At 45.0% G+C, this 18,496-nt stretch overlaps 1 protein-coding gene across 5 annotated transcripts in view; it reads right to left on the reverse strand.

The window, feature by feature from the left end:
• PHF20 (PHD finger protein 20) overlaps nt 1-18,496 on the reverse strand; it is a 125,789-nt gene that overhangs the window by 94,141 nt on the left and 13,152 nt on the right. For 2 of the 5 annotated variants that reach the window (XM_054696812.1, XM_037495940.2), the window contains exon 1: nt 11,014-11,107. The exons of 2 other annotated variants lie outside the window; for them this stretch is intronic. The gene's annotated coding sequence lies outside the window, so the exon portion shown is untranslated. Of the gene's footprint in view, nt 1-11,013; nt 11,108-18,496 lie in introns of those variants that run through there. One more of the 5 variants, XM_054696818.1, reaches the window with a different exon arrangement.

Genomic DNA, 18,496 nt, shown 5'->3' on the forward strand with positions numbered 1-18,496 from the left:
CCTGAACATAGCCTCGGGTCCTGAACGTGACCATCTTTTTATACCTCAATCTGGAAGCAAAGAACAAGCTGTTCAACTGTTTCTACACTTGGACTCAGTAATTTCAGTCTGAATAAGGCCCAAAATTTAAAAAGTCATTTTTGAAAATTAAAAAAACTCATTACATACGATTTGGGAAACTAGATAGGGCTCATATAAACAGTAAAATATTTAAACAGGGCCTCCCCTGATGGCACAGCAGTTGAGCACTGGGCTGCAAAGCTACCTGCCTCTGCAGCGCCAGTTCAATCCCCGGCCGCCAATGAGGGTCCCACATGGCGCGACAGACCTCTCCTGCCACGCCCACTGCTCCCCTCAGCAGTGTATTTCGTCAGTCTGCCTGTTCTGTTCCCAGCTCGGGCTCTCTCACCCTCCCGCACTTCTGACTTACCCAGTGCTTGTATAAATAAATAAATAGGGCCTCCCCGGTGGCGCAGGGGTTGAGCGCTGGGTTGTGAAACTGCCCGCAGCCTCTGCGGCACTGGTTCGATCCCCGACTGCTCCCCGTCCACCAGAGGAGGGTCCCACATGGCGTGCAGACCTCTCCGGCCGCCCGCTGCTCCCCTCAGCAGTGTACTTCGGTCCTTCTGCCTGCTCTGCTCCCTGCTCTGGCTCTGGTAAATTCTCTCACCCTCCCGTGCTTCTGACTGTACCCATGCTTGTATAAATAAATAAATCTTTAATAAATAAATCTGCTTTTAAAAAAAGAATATTTAAACAAAATCTAATATAGTACTACACTATATGCTCTATTGGGGAAAGGAATGACTGAAGCTCAACAAATGCCTAGTAAATTAAATAAAGAATGCTACTAGGGACCTGTCTGGTGGCACAAGGGGTTTAAGCACAGCACTGTGAAGCAATCCCCTGCCAGCCAGAGAGCTATCTAAATGGCGCAGCAGTCTGCTCCCCTCAGCAGTGTATTTCAGTAGATATACCTGTTCTGCTCCCCACTGTCTCTGGTGAATCCTCTCACACCCCAACCTCTGGCCTACCCCCCAGTTCTTGTATGCATAAATACACTATCTTTAAAAAAAAAATGCTACTAAGCTACTAAAATGATGAGAATGTGAATGACCCTTATAGGAGAGTAGATACAAATTAACACCCTTATGCAAGCCACAAAGATGTATATTAAAATTTTATAATGATAATAATAGTTAGCCATTACAACAACAACAGAGGTAAGTACTATCATTAATCCTCAATGCAGAGGTGAAAAACAAAGGAACAAACAAAAGTTAAGGAATCCCTAGAATACTCTTATAGTGTGGGAGTGAGTCAGGATTTGAATGTAAATCCTGCAGCTGCAGATTCTTAACCACAACTCAGATTTTTTTTATCAACTACATACACCTTTGAATTCTTTTTTTTAACTCATCAAATGGTGATTAGGCCCCTAACTTTGGTGCTAAAGGATTAAATGAGAAAAGATTTGCAATACTATTTGTCTAGCCCAAAGTAGGTAGTCCATAAAGGACAAGAGGATTTACTGAATTCATTATACATTTACAGTTCTCATACTGACAAGGACTCTGGATTTTATTTCAGAAAAGGTGAAAGAGTACTGTAGTATTATAAGTGGAGGTCCTACTGTTAGGGGGAAAAGGATGTCCTAAAGCTAATTCCATATAGGCTTTGTGGACTCCACCCCCACCCCAGGCCAAAGCCAAAGACACTGGGAACTCCAAATCCCATCACCACCAAAGGGAAGGTGGCTGGGACCTGAGGGTGGGGTTAAGCAGCCAGGTTGATATAAAGGCAGACAAGTGGGCTTTGGGGGACCCCCCATTTTGGCTCTCCGCCAGCTCGCAGCGTCCGGCCAGCTCTGAGAGTGACTTTGGGTTTCCAGGTCGTCGGATCGGGTAGGACGCATTAAAGACTTTATTTCCCTATTTTCTCCCTGAGTTGTACATTTTCCTTATTTCCTCTTCCCTTGTAAATAAACCTTTTATTAACCTTTTGTGTGTGCCTGTAGTGGAGTATTAATAAGTCCCTTTCAAGCGCGCGGGTGAGGACCCACAGCCAGGAACCCGTTCAATATCGGGGCTGCTCTATAACAGCTTGGCACCCAACGTACTTTCCAAGCTTCACCCGTGGTTGACCAGCCCAAAGTAATTTTTCTTGCGTTGGTCACCATAAAGCGCATTAGGTCTGCAGGACTCCGTCCAATATCGGGGCTGCTCTATAACACTACCAACAACACCCTCATTGTACTCAGGGAGAAGGGAGTGATGACTCAAAGCAGTAAAGAATTAAAGTGGCAGCTGGATACAGAACAAGACCTCTCAAGGAGTAGTCTCTGAGACAGGGTTAGGTGAAAATAACTCTGGGACACTCAAGAAAAGAATGTCAATCACGGGCCTCCCTGGTGGCCCAAGGGGTTAAAGCACAGCACTGTGAAGCTATCCACAGCCTCTGCAGCATGATCCCCAGCCCACCAGGGAGCTACCCACATGGCACAGAAGACCTCTCCTGTCTCACCCGCTGCTCCCCTCAGCAGTGTATTTCAGTAGATTTGCCTGTTTTGCTCTCCACTCTCTCTGGTTAACCCTCTCACCCCCTGCACTTCTGGCTTACACCCCAGTTCTTGTATGCATACATAAATCTTTAAAAAAAAGTCTTTGGATTATCCAAACACTAATGACATTAAGGGATTACTGTCAACTTGTTATGTGCGAAAATAAGGGAAAAAAATTTAAGAGTATTTTTTGTTCACAGATACTACTAGCAAACACGGTCCATGGCGGGATTTTACTTTTTGTGAGAGGAATAAAACAAAATAATGGAAACGTACACAAGTCTTCACACGTGGTTCACCAATAAGGTTTTCTTATTTCTGAATAAAAATATAAATTATGAGATAGAGGGAAAGGGTAACATTTACTGATTCTTGCAATAATCCATGTGAGGTAGCCACAATGATACTTGAGTTAAGAATGAGAGGTCCAGAGAGGTTCATTTACCATGCTGGAAGTCTACCTCCAATGTCCATGCCATGGTAGGAGACCCAGTAGATGTAAACCACAGGCCCAAATAACGTGTGGCTCCAAGAGAGTAGCAGATGCTGGAACTCAAACTCAGGTGTTCTACCTTCAAATCCTGGGTCCTTACCACCACATACCAAGGTAAGCCTGGACATCTCTAATGTCCTTTCTGAATTGCTGCTGTCTAATTCTCATATAGGTCACAGCATGACAGATCTCCTACTTATCAAAGCACACTAGATAGCATTTGCTACTTCACTGGGCCAAGGGACAGTCAAGTAGCCCATATCAGATATGCCCAGGAGCCTGAAGAAAGGAAAAAGCAGCCTGAGTTGGGAGAGCTGAGTTTCTACAGTTAAGGATATTTGCATGAGGGCCTCCCTGGTGGTACAGGGATTAGTCTCAGTACTATCAAGCTATCGCCAGCCACTGCAGCATGAGTTCGATCCCCGGCCAGGGAGCTAACCCACAAATGGCGCAGCAGACGGCTTCTGTCTTGCCCCCTGCTCCCCTTAGCAGTATATTTCAGTAGCTTCACCTGTTCTGCTCCCCACTCTGTCTCTGGTGAATCCTCTCACCTCCCACACCTCTGGCCTACACCCCAGTTCTTTATTCATGCATAAATAAATCTTTAAATTTTTTTAAAAAGGGTATTTGCAGGAATGGAATTTGGGGGGAGGTAGAAAGTCACCCTCTCTCAGCAGTGCCTCAGTCCTGGATTCCAGGCTGCCACCTGTTTGATACTGTGATTAAAGTGACTTATTCAAACGTCTGGGGTGGTTGGGAGGGTGGCAGTAAAATAGCTATAGAGAGGATATAAGGCCACCAAGACTGCAAGCAAAGAAACCTACATTAGCCAAATAATCTCAGACAAGTTACTGAATCTCTGTTTCCTATCTATTAGATGTGAATAAGCGACAAGTTGAAAAGATTCAATAACATCCAATAGAGTGCTCCCCCCAAAATGATGGCTTTAGTTATTACCTGAAAATGCCATTTTCAAGTCAGTTTCTACCCCAGAAATCTAAACACCTTTGCACCAGTAAAAGCAAGGAAGGTATGCCAATCCATCTAGTCATGCACCTTTTTAAGATTTATTTTTATTTATTTATGCATAGAAGAACTGGGGTGTAGGCCAGAGGTGTGGGGGGTGAGAGGATTCACCAGAGACAGAGTGGGGAGCAGAACAGGCGGATCTACTGAAATATATCACTGAGGGGAGCAGCCAGCGAGACAGAAAAGGTCTGCCGCGCCATATGTGGGTTAGCTCCCTGGCGGGTGATAGATAGCTTAATAGCCCTGAGACTTTAATCCCTGCACCACCAGGGAAGTCTGTCATGCACCTTTTTGATGCAGGAAAGAGATCTCTCGAAAATCAGGTCTCTATTAGGATAAAGAGCCAAATATTCACCTAAAATATCTAAGTCAGCTTTTAAAATCCTAAAATTATGTTACTAGCATGGGATAAATTGTCATCAAATAAAGCCATCATTTTAAATACTTCTCCAGTCCACTCATCTCCTTCCCCTAATTCCACTAATTCAGGCTCCATCCCCGCTTCCATACAACTGCCCTATTTATACGTGGTGACTCATACCAGGCTTCTAAAATTTTACAGAATTTCTGCAAGCTCATTACTCCCATTATTTGGCTAAAGTAAACAAGGTATAGCTGAAGACCTAGCCCAAGATCTAGCAAAGTTGTCAAACTATTATTACAAATTGGGGTTTCAATTTTTAATATGTTTCCCCAAGATCAGTCAGCAACCTGTAAGGGGCAGCGCTGAGAGACAGATAAAACAGAACATCTTCCCTTTCTCCAGGCTTTCAGTTTAACCAAGGAGACTGACCAGGCAACCTTTTGGTTTAAAGAATGCTTATCAACAGGGGCTCCCCTGGTGGCGCAGTGGTTGAGCGCTGGGCTGCAAAGCTGCCTGCAGCCTCTGCAGCACCGGTTTGATCCCTGGCCACCGGGGAGGGTCCCACATGGCGCGACAGACCTCTCCCGTGGCCCGCTGCTCCCCTCAGCAGTGTGCTTCGTTGGTCTGCCTGCTCTGCTCCCCGCTCTGGCTCTGGTGAATTCTCTCACCCTCCCATGCTTCTGACTGTACCCAGTGCGTGTATAAATAAATAAATCTTAAAAAAAAAAAAAATGCAGGAAGAAGAGCCTCCTGGTGGCACAAGGGGTTAAGACACAGCACTATGAAGCTATCCGCAGCCACTGCAGTATGAGTTCAATCCCTAGCCAGGGAGGTGACCCACATGGCACAGCAGACCTCTCCTGTCTTGCCCACTGCTCCCCTGAGGAGTGTATTTCAGTCAAATCTGCCTGTTCTGTTCCCCGCTCTATCTCTGGTGAATCCTCTCATCCCCCATACCTCTGGCCTGTACCCCAGTTCTTGGATACATACATACATAAATATTTTTTAAAATAAATAAAATAAAATAAAATAAAATGCAGGAATAATTATGAAGTAGGTGACTCTCCAGGTAGAGGATCCCTTGGGGGAAGAGGGCTATGAGCATTCATCTCACTTTCCCCAAACTCCAACCAAAGACAAACTACTTGCTTCACTTTTAAATTCCCTGCAGCCTACCCTATTTCAAAGCAAAAAAGAAAGCTGGGGTGGGGAGGAGAAAACATTTTTTAAATACACACCAGATAAGATAACATAAATATAAACATGGTTGTGTTAGGGCGAAGTGAGGACCCACAGTCAGGCACCCCGTTTTGTATCGGGGTTGCTCTACAACAGTTGTATGTAATTACAGTCTCCCGCTTAATGATGTTGGGAAGTAGCTATGTTAAATGGAAAATTCAAAGACTGCTTTGAGAATTTTAGACAGTTTTGAATGAAATAAAGCATAGAACTGGCAGAAGACATAGAGACAGCGGAATGCTGAAGTTGGGTATGAAGACAAGCTAGCTGCCTTAGCTAAAAAAGAGGCAGTGGCAGAAGCGACTCGGACAAGGGAATGATTGGCAGCCTGCCCAATGGAGCATGTGAAGGAAATAAGATCTGCCATAACAAGCTCCCACAGACACTGGGTCTCTAAACAAGGTACTGACAAAGACTAGGAGCAAAGTAGACCTTGGAGATAATCAGCCTCTTATCATACAATTGGGGAGAATGAGACCCAGTAGCATTAAATGAAATGCCTGAGGTCTCAGCGAGTGGAAGAGGTGGAACTAGAGCCAAAACCAGACCAAATGCAGTAACTGAAGAGGATCTGACTTTCATGTGAGGGATGGGGAGAAGGAGAGAGGACTCGGACACAAAATAGTCCAGTCATTCAGGTTTGTCCTGATTAGGGCCCCAACCAGGATCATGCTGGCAATGGGCCACAGCAGGTGACAACCAAGAAAATAGGTATAGATAACCTAAAAAAACGGTGGGGGGGGGGCCACAACTCACTAAGACTTAGATATGTAATAGATATGTGAGTACGAAATGAAACAACATCATAAGCATTGTTCCCCATCAAAGAATGTTTTCTTCCCACCAGCATTTGAGTTTGTGAAGCACCCAATCAGAGACAGGTCAGCAGCTTCCATTCAAGGTCCAGGCACCTGCCTTTCACAGGTCAATTTCCAAAACCTAGGAAATCAAGAAAGACTAGAAATTCCAACACCTGTGACCCTGATGAACTGGAATACCTCAAACTCCACATGCATGGTAGATGACCAGTGAGGAAACAGAGAAACAAGCTAGTTGATTATATTGGCTAGCAGTATTTATGAGAATGAGTCTATCAAAATGTGATGTTCAGGGCCTCCCTGGTGGCGCAAGGGTTAAGTCTCAGAGCTGACTGCTCCTGTCTCACCCACTGCTCCCTTCAGCAGTGTATTTCAGTAGATTGCCTATTCTCTAGTGAATCCCATTCTGTCTTTAGTGAATCCTCTAATCCCTGCATCTCTGGCCTACACTCCAGTTCTTGTATGCAGAAAAAATAAAATAAACCTTTTTTAAAAAAAAATGTGATACTTATATTTAAGCAAAAAAATTTTACCAATTTTAACTTGACAAAATATACAAACGTCAAACTTCTGGAGAAGTTTTTAAAGCTAGATACTAAAGAGCCTCCCTGGTGATCCAAGGGTTAAGTCTCAGCGCTATCACCACTATGGCCTGAGTTGGATCCCCTGCCAGGGAGCTAACCCACAAGGTGCTGCAGGCTGCTCCTGCCTTGCCCACTGCTCTCCTTAGCAATGTTTTTCAGTAAATCAGCCTGTTCTGCTCCCCACTCTGCCTTTGGTGAATCTTTTCATTCCCCACACCTCTGGCCTACACCCCAGTTCTTCTAAGCAAAAATAAATAAATCTTTAAAAAAAAAAAAAAGCTAGATAATAGAATAACTATAATTGAGTTAGTAGTCCTCAGAAGACATGACCTTTTACAAATATCAAGAGACCTGATTGGATTAGAAAAAAATGGAGGACCTCCCTGGTGGCACAGGGGTTAAGTCTCAGCGCTATCAAGTTATCAGCAGCCACTGTAGCACAAGTTCGAACCTTGGCCAGGAAGCTAACCCACAGGGCGCAGGAAACCTCTCCTGTCTCGCTTCCGTTCCCCTCAGCAGTGTATTTCAGTCAATCTGCCTGTTCTGCTCCCCACTCTGTCTCTGGTGAATCCTCTCACCCCACCCCGCACCTCTGGTCTACACCCCAGCTCTTGTATGCATAAAATAAAGTAAATCTTCAAAAATAAAGAAAAAATGGAAAATACCCAGTATAAAGTTAACCACCATCCTATCTATTTCCACAGAGAAATATTTGACTTTACATATAGAACCTCACTACTCAGTCTAATTCAGTAACATTAGAATCACGTGGCAATGAGAAATGCAGATAATTCAGGCCCCACCCTAAAGCTACTGAATCAGAACTAGCATTTTAGCAAGACACTCCCTCTACCAAGACTTAAATGCACATTCAAATTTGAGAAACACTGGCATAGAGTGTAGGGTACTTCAAGGGGGAATGATAAAGCAGTATAGAGATAAAGTACCCAACAGGCAAATAAGGAGACAAAGTAGTACCTGTTCACTTTCTGTATATCACATTTTATTAGGTAATATTCAGACAGATCGCCAATGTATTTTAATGTATTTTTATTTACTACCCCTATTTACGATTGTACATAATGATCATAGGATCTAAATATGGGATCTGAGTGATCTGAAGTAACACAACTATGCTCCAGGACTTTTAGGCAATATGCAATATATATAATAGTTTAGTTGTTCTGAGAATACAATCATGGTTAGGGCCTCCTTGGTGGCCTAGGGATTAAGTCTCAGCTATATCATCCCTGCAGCCTGAGTTCGAGTTCAATACTGGGTCCCCGGCCAGGAAGTAACCCACATATGGTGCAGCAGATATCTCCTGTCTCACCTGCTGCTTCCCTTAGCAGTGTATTTCCGTAGATTCGCCTGTTCTGCTCCCCACTGTCTCTGGTGAATCCTCTCACTCCCCCCCCCACCACAACCTCTGGCCTACACCCCAGTTCTTCTACGCAAAAATTATACATACACATATATTTTTTTTTATGGTTAATTTTATTCAAGTCCCAACACTGAGTTCATGGCACTTCTCCCCAAGCCCCATTAATTCCTACAGGTCCCTGTGAGTATCATTAAATCCCCAACATCCCTAAGAAACAGGTGCTTGGCAAACATCCAATCTCCAAATGAGATTCAGAACAATGCAGTCCTGTAAACACAGTATTTTCCTGCCTTGTCCTGCCAGTGTAGCTTCTCATGTCCAAACTCTCTCTTCCCTCCTGAGGCCTCATACAACTGTACACTTAAGTACTTCCCCAAAGGGAGACAGGTCAGAGGTATCATTATCCCACAAGCGCTTGGGAATCCAGCTGTGGAGAAATTAATCTGATATTGGGTTCAAGCCGAGAAGCCCTGAGTAAGATCTGGAAAGGCAGAGGGAAATACAAAATAAAGAACCTACTGAGAAGCTCTTAAAAAATGGGAGGACCCAGATATTTATACATTTTGCGGTAGAATTAAGAGCATGACTTAGTATATGTGAGAGGATAATGGGGAGAGATAAGGTTCATTCCACACCTACGACCTACACCCCAGGACAAGAACAAAGTGACCAAGAGATTCCACCAAATATTCCTTGTTAAAAGAAGGAAGAAAGCCAATGTAGGGGGGTGGGGAGAAACTAACAGGTTGGAAGCAGGGCTAGAATCTCCTGAGGTTTTATTCCCCAATACAAGGAAATAAAACAAAGAAGAAAATAGCCAACCAGAATCTTAAAGGAAGCAACCACCAGGAAGATTTGAGTCCCATTAAAAACCAAAGAAATGGGAGGGGATTCCTTTTCAGTTAAAACCTAGTGCTGGGTTATCAGACAGTTATGAAGTCACTTCCAGCACAAAGGAAAATCTCTACAGCCACACAGTGTCCAAAGGGAGTTAGAAACCAAAAAGTGCCTCAGGATAGCACAAGTCAAGAGAAAAGAGTTCATGTTAGCTGAAAGCAGAAAGATAAAAGATAATGTAAACAGAAGAAATACAACATGCAGGCACCCTTTGGGGGTGGGGAAATCTGGAGGTGTGACTATAGGAAGTATGCTGAGAAAAATGACACAGAAGCAGAGAAAGTGCTGTGCTGAAGAAAAAAAAAAGAAAAGAAAACAGGCATAATCAGAGGAAGGAAGGGGAAATGGGCCCACTGACCACGCAGAGAGACCACCTAAAGGGAAATGTGGTTCCCAGAAGGGAAGAAACTGAGGAAAGAAAACGTGTCAAGTGACAGAAAAGCCAAAAAGCGTAAGAACATCGATCACTGCCTGAAACGAGGACTCAGAAAAAAGGTGTACCCTCCGAGATTTAAAAAGCATCAGGACGGTGGCTTCATCCTGATAACTGTGTAACGAACAGCGATGCATTTTGGGGAGGCACAGGAAACAAGTACTATCTCAGAAACGAACATGAGTCTTTTCCAGAAAACAAGGTAGTTCAATTTGGGAACTCATGAAAACTGGTGCAACCCCAAGAACAGAGTAACTGGAAAAGTACCTTATTTATATAGCTGCAAATATGTACCCCCAAACTTCAGAATATGGCTCTCATTTTCCTTAGACACGGGAAATGAGATTGAACCCCAGATTTGAAGTGGTGGGGAAAGGAAGTGACCCTCAAATACATGAAATTCTGGAAAGCTTGTGTCATTTGGGGCCTGGAAAATGGTGTTCTTCTTTGGATTTGTGGGGAATACAAATATACGAAAGCCTTGGTTACTGGACCCAAAATTTGAGACTTGTTAACGGGGTACACCCCAAAACCTGAAAGGGAGTGCTTACTCATATTGGAGGTTCAAAAAAGGGAGTGTCCTCCCAGTTTGGGGGGTTAAGGGAAAAGGCACACCCTCAGTTTGGGGGCCTGGAAATTGAGATATAACACCGAAACTGGAGATTAAGAAAGGGGGTGCACCAACTACATTTTCCAAAACTACAGATTAAGGGGACCTTCCCATAGTCGGGGGCTTGAGAAAGGGGTGTGCTCCCCAGAATAGGATAAGAGTCAATAATAAGAAAACGTGTTCCCAAAACACGGGGCAACAGCAGTTGCTGGCGGTGGGGCTCTGGAGAACCACGCAGCTCAGGCTCAGGCCCAAAGCGCTTACCCCCCACCCCCAACACTGCCCGCTCCGCGCCCCGAGCCCGCACCCCGCGGCCCAGCCCCCTCGGCCGGCGCTGATTGGCCGTGGCCGCCGTCACTCCAAGGACAGCCTTAGGGATTGGGCGCTATTTGCACGCCCGCCACGCTCTCAGCAGCGGTCCCCGGGCCTCCCTTCGGGCTGGGCGAGCGGGGCCAGGCAGGGAGCGGGACTGGAGATGGAGGCAGCTGGGGCGTCCGTCACGGTTCCCGTCCGCAAGGCGCGCGCGCGCGCGCGAGGCTGGCCCGGCCCAACCCGACCCCGACCAGCCGGCTTCGCCGCGCTGCGCCGCGCCGCAAGCTCACCTCACAGCCCCGCTCCGGCTGCGCCGCTCCAAGACCAACCGACAGAAGGACTCTGCGTGCTGCGCACCACGTGATCCCTAGGACGCGCCCAGCGTATCCCCCGCCCCCCACACACACGCACCATCGCCACCACCGAGTGACGCAGCGCCCCAACTGCCCCGCCCTTGGCCCCGCCCCTCCAGAGCACCATAGCAACGGCTCGGGCGGACCACGCCCACTGCCCTGACGCGCGGGAATCGGGCGGGCGCCCTGATTCTGAGCACGAGGTCTGAATTGACCTGTAGCCACCGTGATCTCACGAAGCTTTTTTTGCCTCCTAAGTAAATCTCGAAGTCTCCCACTTCTAACCGTCCCACTGCCAACACTCAGTCTAGGCCACCATTAACTCTCCCCTAGATCATGGCGGTCCCCCCCACCCCATATTACTCTTCACCCTTCCAATCCTTTCTTCACGCAGTGGAAGCTTTTCAATACACACATATATTCTCAGCCATACCCTGCTCAAAACTCGTTTCCCACTGTTTTTGGGATTAAGATCTAAACCTTCACTGTATCCAAACTACCAGGCTCTTCAAAATCTGGATCTAGGGCCTCCCTGGTGGCACAAGGGGTTGACACTCAACCTATGAGGCTGTCCACGGCCACTATGAGATGAGTTCGATCCCCAACCAGGGAGCTATCCACATGGCACAACAGACCTCTCCTGACCCGCCCGCTGCTCCCCTCAGCAGTGTATTTCAATCTGCGTGTTCTGTTCCCCACTCTGTCTCTGGTGAGTCCTCTCACACACACGCACCTCTGGCCTGTACCCCAGTTCTTGTATGCATTAAAAAAATAAATCTTAAAAAAAATCTTAAAAAAAAAATCTGGATCTAATCTGACTTTTGCATTCTCATACAACCTCCCCCAGATTCTGAGTCTTCAGACTTTCAAACTTGCCAGATTCCTCACTGCCTCCAGGCCTTTGCACTCATCCCTCCTCCACTATGCCTTATTAATTCCTATGAAAACCAGTTGCTGGTGTGGAAAGGGGCTGTATTTTGCCTTCGGGGACCAAGGTCAGTGATGCAGCCACCCAGAAGCATGCTAGATGCCTTCCCGGTAGAACGTAAGAAGCCCCTAGGAGAAACGCTAAACGCTAGCATTTATGAGGGCAATAACCACTTGACTTCACACTGGAAAGACAAAAAAAAAAAAAAGTAAATCTAATCATGTCATTGCCCTGTTTAAAATAGTCAATCTCTCCTTTGGCATTCTCCACCCTTGCTTATTCTCTGACCACACTGAATTTCTGTCATTATTATGGCTTTTCCCAAGCTCTTTCCAAGCACTGAGCCATTGAATAGTCTGTTGCTTTTTGCAAAGCTGACCTTATCACACAATTTTCAGTTTGTCAGCTTCTCAGTTTGTCATTCTCATTACCTGGAAGTACTTCCCCCAATCACTTGCCTCTCAGCAGTTACTCTATCACCGTTTATATTCCACAGAACACTCAACACAGTTAGTTTGTAATTATTTCATTTGTTCTCTTAGTTGTATGTATCTCTTTCCTGAACTAAACTTTAGAGCTATCTACTGAATTCTAAAGATCTGTCAAATAGTAGATGCTCAATGTGTATCTGTGGAAGGAACAAAAGGAAATACATAGATAGTTGTAAAACTGGGCCTCCCCTTGGGGGCGCAGCGGTTGAGCGCTGGGCTGAGAGGATGCCCGCAGCCTCTGCAGCGCCAGCTCAATCCCTGGACCACCAGCGAGCGTCCCACATGGTGCGACAGAGCTCTCCTGCCATGCCCGCTGCTCCCCTCAGCAGTTACTTTGTCAGTCTGCCTGTTCTGTTCCCCGCTCTGGCTCTGGTGAATTCTCTCACCCTCCCGAGCTTCTGACTGTACCCAGTGCTTGTATAAACAAATAAATAAATCTTTAAAAAAAAAAAAAAAAAAGAGGGCCTCCCCGGTGGCGCAGCGGTAGAGCGCTGGGTTGCGAAGCTGCCCGCAGCCTCTGCGGCGCCGGTTCGATTCCCGGCTGCTCCCCGGCCACCGGAGGAGGGTCCCACATGGTGCGCAGACCTCTCCTGCCACCCGCTGCTCCCCTCAGCAGTGTACTTCGGTCCTTCTGCCTGTTCTGCTCCCCGCTCTGGCTCTGGTGAATTCTCTCACCCTCCCGCGCTTCTGACTGTGCCCAGTGCATGTATAAACAAAACAAAATGAACAAACAAATAAATAAATAAATAAAACATGCCTCTATAAAAAAAAAAAAAAAAAAAAAAAAAAAGAAAAGAAAAACTTTGTAGATATTTCCTTAATGACTTGAGTTCAGAGAAGAGGTGCTTTACAAATCAGAGCTGGAGGGGCCTCCCTGGTGGCACAGGGGTTAAGTCTCCACACTATCAAGCTTTCACCAGCCACTGTGACCTGAGTTCCATGCCCAGCCAGGGAGCTGATCCACATCACACAGCAAACCTCTGCTGTCTTCCCGCTGCTCCTCTTGGCAGTGTATTTCAGTTGATCCACCTGTTCTGCTTCCCACTCTGTCTCTGGTGAATGCTCTCATCCCCCACACCTCTGGCCTAAACCCCAGTTCTTGTATGCACAAATAAATAAAAATAAACAGTTAAAAAAATCAGAGCTGAAGACTGAAGAAAGCATTTCCTGAGCCAAGACAGAGGGTAGTGCTTAAGGATGCATTCTAGAAAACCATAGACAGAGCTTTAGCTTTATTCTCTTTGATAGCATATATGCAAAATTATAACAATATGGAGAGAAGATAATTAGATAGGATGACAAGCTAATTTTTTTACATATTTATTTATTTATGCATACAAGAACTGGAGTATTGGCCAGAGATGCAGAAGGTAAGAGGACTCATCAGAGACAGAGTGGGGAACAGAACAGGCAAACTGAAATACACTGCTGAGGGGAGCAGTGGGAGAGATAGGAGAGGTCTGCTGCACCATGTGGGTAGCTCCCTAGCTGGGGATCGAACTCATGCTACAGAGGCTGCAGATAGCTTCACAGTGCTATGCTTAACCCCTTGTGCCACCAGGGAAGCCCATGACATGCTAATTAATGAAGCAGTCCATATTGAAAAACAAAACTTCAGGGCCTCCCCAGTGGCGCAGCAGTTAAGCACTGGATTGCGAAGCTGCCCGCAGCCTCTGCAGCGCTGGTTCCATCCCTGGCTGCTCCCCGGCCACTGGAGGAGGGTCCCACATGGCGCGCAGACCTCTCCTGCTGCCCGCTGCTCCCCTCAGCAATGTACTTTGGTCCTTCTGCCTGCTCTGCTCCCCGCTCTGGCTCTGGTGAATTCTCTCACCCTCCCGTGCTTCTGACAGTACCCAGTGCTTGTATAAATAAATAAATCTTAAAAAAAAAAAATTTCAGGAATTTTAGACGTAGAACCAACTGCATGAACACAGCTAAGTGCTCAAAAACAAGAAGAAAGGAACTTCCCAACATCCTCTGGATTCATTAACATGAAATTGCTCAAATGATAGTGTCTACAATAAAATAGAGAATTTTGGAGGAAGGGACCTCCCTGATGGCACAAGGGTAAAGTCACAGCGCTATCAAACTATCACCAGCCACTGTAGACTGAGTTATATCCCCGGCCAGGGAGCTAACCCACATGGCACAGCAGATCTCTTCTGTCTCCCCACTGCTCCCCTCAGCAGTGTACTTCAGTGGATCTGCCTGTTCTCTCCCCACTCTGTCTCTGGTGGATCCTCACACCCCCCCCCCACACACACACACACATCTGCCCTGGATCCCAGTTCTTGTGTGCATAAATAAATAAAATAAATCTTTAAAAAAGAGAGAGAGAAAGACAGATTTTTTTTACCCCACAACCACAGTCATACCAGGGCTCACATAGCCTCATAGAAATTTAACACATTTTCTCTTTTTCAACCTACATGTATTGAGACCCAGAATTGAGTTGGGCACCAAAGACACAGAACAAAATAAAATTTAGGCCCTGATCTCAAAGAACTCACATCTGGCAAAGAAAGTATCACAATTTGTTAGTTAAGATTCTTCATGCCTGTGTAAGCAAAGGCACTGACACTGTTGCAAGAACAAGCAAAAGAGAAAAATATTACAAGGAGACTGGGGGCCAGGACATCCTCAGAAGACAGGACAGGCTTAGAAAACTGCTTGTGCACAAGGGCAGTGCCACAAGTAGCAAGAAGCAGCAGCTGCTGCTGTCAAGCACTACACAACACAGCTGGAATTCAATCCTAATATCCCTTTGTTTTTGAGTTACTCACACAAGAGGAAAAATCCTGGCCAGGAGCGGCTGTTGGTTGGTCAATATCAGGTCACATGGATTAGTTCAGTTGGCCCGGGAATGAAAAAAACAATATGCCCTTAAGGGCATCTCCCTCCGCCCCTCCCCGCCCCTACAAACTCACACCAAATGGGAAGAAAGGGGAGGATTGACGCTGGCCAGGCAAAAATGACTTGAAACAGATATGAATAAAGTACTACGGGAATTAACATCTGATTAAAAAACTTGGCTTGCCAGTTTCTCTTAAAGTGGACATTCACTGGCTTGGCTACAAGCCACAAAACTCCTTTACAAAGTTCTGATCTAAAGCTGAGGTCTCACAATTACCTCTAAGTAGTATTCACCTTTCTGCCTGAAGATCCTCCCCAGCTTCTCACTAGTTTGTCTCAATTGCCCAGTTCTCTCTTAGATAAAACTTTTGTTTGCACAAGATAGGTGTACATTCAGCTAATAGTCTTGAGTGAGTGGGTGAGTGAATGAATGTATAGCAGCCTTAACTGTAGAGAGGAGAATCTGTCTCCCAAACTTTCAACTATTTCAGAACTATGGTGATCCAGAAGATGACAGGACCTCAATGAAACCTTACACACACACACACACACACACACACACACACACACACACGAAATACTGTAGTGCAAGAATTCAATACTTGTATGGAAGAATTCTTTCTCTTTCCAATCATCATATTTCTTCAGCTCAAAAATGGTATGGGAGGGCCTCCCCGGTGGTGCAGCAGGTTTAGCACAGCACTGTGAAGCCGTCCTCTGCAGCGCTGGTTCGATTTCCGGCTGGCCAGGGAGATTCCCACATGGCATGGCAGACCTCTCCAGTCACACCCGCTGCTCCCCTCAGCAGTGTATTTCAGTCATCTGCCTGTTCTGCTCCCTGCTCTGTCTCTGGTGAATCCTCTCACCCTCCCACACCTCTGGCCTGTATCCCAGCTCGTGTATAAAAATAAATAAATCTTTTTAAAAAATGGTATGGGGCCTCCCTGGTGGCACAGGGGTTAAAGACAGTGCTATCAAGCTATCAGCAGCCACTTCAACAAGAGTTTGATCCCCAGTCAAGGAGAAAACCCACATATGGTGTAGCAGACCTCTCCTGTCTTGTCCACTGCTCCCCTCCACAGTGTTTTTCAGTAAAATCTGCCTGTTCTGCTCCCACTCTCTCTCAGTTGAATCCTCTCACCCCCCACACTTCTGGCCTACACCATAGTTCTTGTACACATAAATAAATAAATCTTTTTTAAAAAGCATTTATGTAATGAGTCTGTCAAGGGAAAATTAAAAAAGCAAGCCCCTTAGCTGAGGCTCATACCCGTAGACCCCATGTACTCAGAATATATCACCAAACTTGAGCCTGTCAGTCTCCAAGGCAGGAACTGGGGTCTGATATCTGCAGCACCAAGTTCAGTGTGAGAACTCAGGAAGCCGGAAACCACAGTTACAGTAGCTTCAGATAGGTCAAAGCTCCAGAAGACTCCAGAAGCCCAAGGGGAAGCAGGCTGAGTCTTGGCCCTGGTTTGACTTCTCTCCAGCCTGGGCCTGGTGGAAAGTTACTGAGATCCCCAACCCTTAAATGTTTTCCAAGTGAGGAGGAGGAGAATAAAGTAAGAATTCCAATATATTTCCAGCATTTTGCAAGATTAACAAGAGGAAGGGAGAGAACAATTTTGACTCTAGTCCTAGCCACTGAAAGAGAGAGAAAATCCACCTGAACCACTTCACTGGCAGGGACTAGGTCTTGTTTTCCTTTTTCCCTTAGGAGCCCTGGTACCTAGCACTGTTCCCTATAATTTAAGCATACCTAATGCATGCTTCTTGTGGGTGGAAATTCTTGTCAGCCCAGAGATAAAGAGAAAGGAGGCAGTGTTTAGCCCTAGGGACTAAGGGAATGGAGATGATAAAGAGATCCATTAAACAGTTTCCAAATCTGCCTGAACTCCACTCCCAAAACTTCTGGTAATTTAATTTTAAATATTTAACACTGTCTCATAGTTCAAATCCCAGAAAATATTTAAAAGGTATATACTCCAAAGTCTTTCTCAAACTCTTGTCCTTTGTTGGCCTAATTTCTATTGGTAACCACTACTCTTACTTTCTTATGTGTCCTTCTTCATGCACATATATTAGCAAATTCAAATATAGTTTCTTATTTTAACCTTTTACACAAAAGGAAGCATTTATACATGTTGTTTTCTGCCTTTTTTCACTAAATAACACATTTCACTAAATAACACATCTTAGAACCCTACCATACATTTTGTACAATGGTATAAAAATTACTTACACATTGTTTTATATTACTACTCTGTAGTATTCCTTCTGTGGGTATACCACAATTTGCTTAATCAGTCCCCTATTGAAGGATATTTGGGTTATTCCCATTCTTTTGAAATTTAAAAACAATGCCTCATTTACAGCACATGTGTGTAGACAGAACTGTAGTACAAATCCTCAGAAGAGGGATAGCTGAATTACAGAGGTTCATGCATTTATAATTTTTATGAGACTGCAAGATGTCCTATAGATTTCCCAAAGGTATAACTCCATTGCAAACTGCATCACAAGTAATCTATTACTTGTAACAAAATCAACAATTTATGGTTTAAGGAATAGAAGTGGTTTCAAGATTATTCCCATCAAGTTTTTCTCACTTATTTAAATTCCTGATAGTAAATGAGTGATGTCCCAGTTATCCAGCTAGAAGTATTTATATAACCCAGTGCCACAACCATGTACCTACCTCACACATGTCATTGCCATTGTCAATGACAATGGAAATATATTAGAAACTCTCCTGACGATTTTGATATATGAGTAAATATCTTTAAAACATGGAAAGGACAAGTCATTGGAGAAATATTACAAATTCAGCAACATAAAAGTTATATCCTATCTGCATTTGTGTACTGAGATATATGGATTGTCACAGAAATGTAGAGAAATGAAACAGGGAAAGGAGGATAAGAGTAAACTCAAAGAAAGAGGAGCCATATTTATAAACAATGTTGCAATAAAAAATTCCCTTACTGATGGTCATTCACATTTCCAATTGTTATAAATAAAGCTTTAAAAAAAACAGCCTTCCACATTCCAAAAAGGAAACAAAAAGTAGGGCCATGTCTGGCTTAATGGAAATTGTGTGCCAAGAAACAAATGTAAGATTGAGTGTATCAGTGTAATTATGTGCATT

Source organism: Talpa occidentalis, unplaced genomic scaffold (genome assembly GCF_014898055.3).
Source record: "Talpa occidentalis isolate TD23 unplaced genomic scaffold, MPIMG_talOcc4v2.1 talOcc4.10, whole genome shotgun sequence".
Lineage (NCBI taxonomy): Eukaryota > Metazoa > Chordata > Mammalia > Eulipotyphla > Talpidae > Talpa > Talpa occidentalis.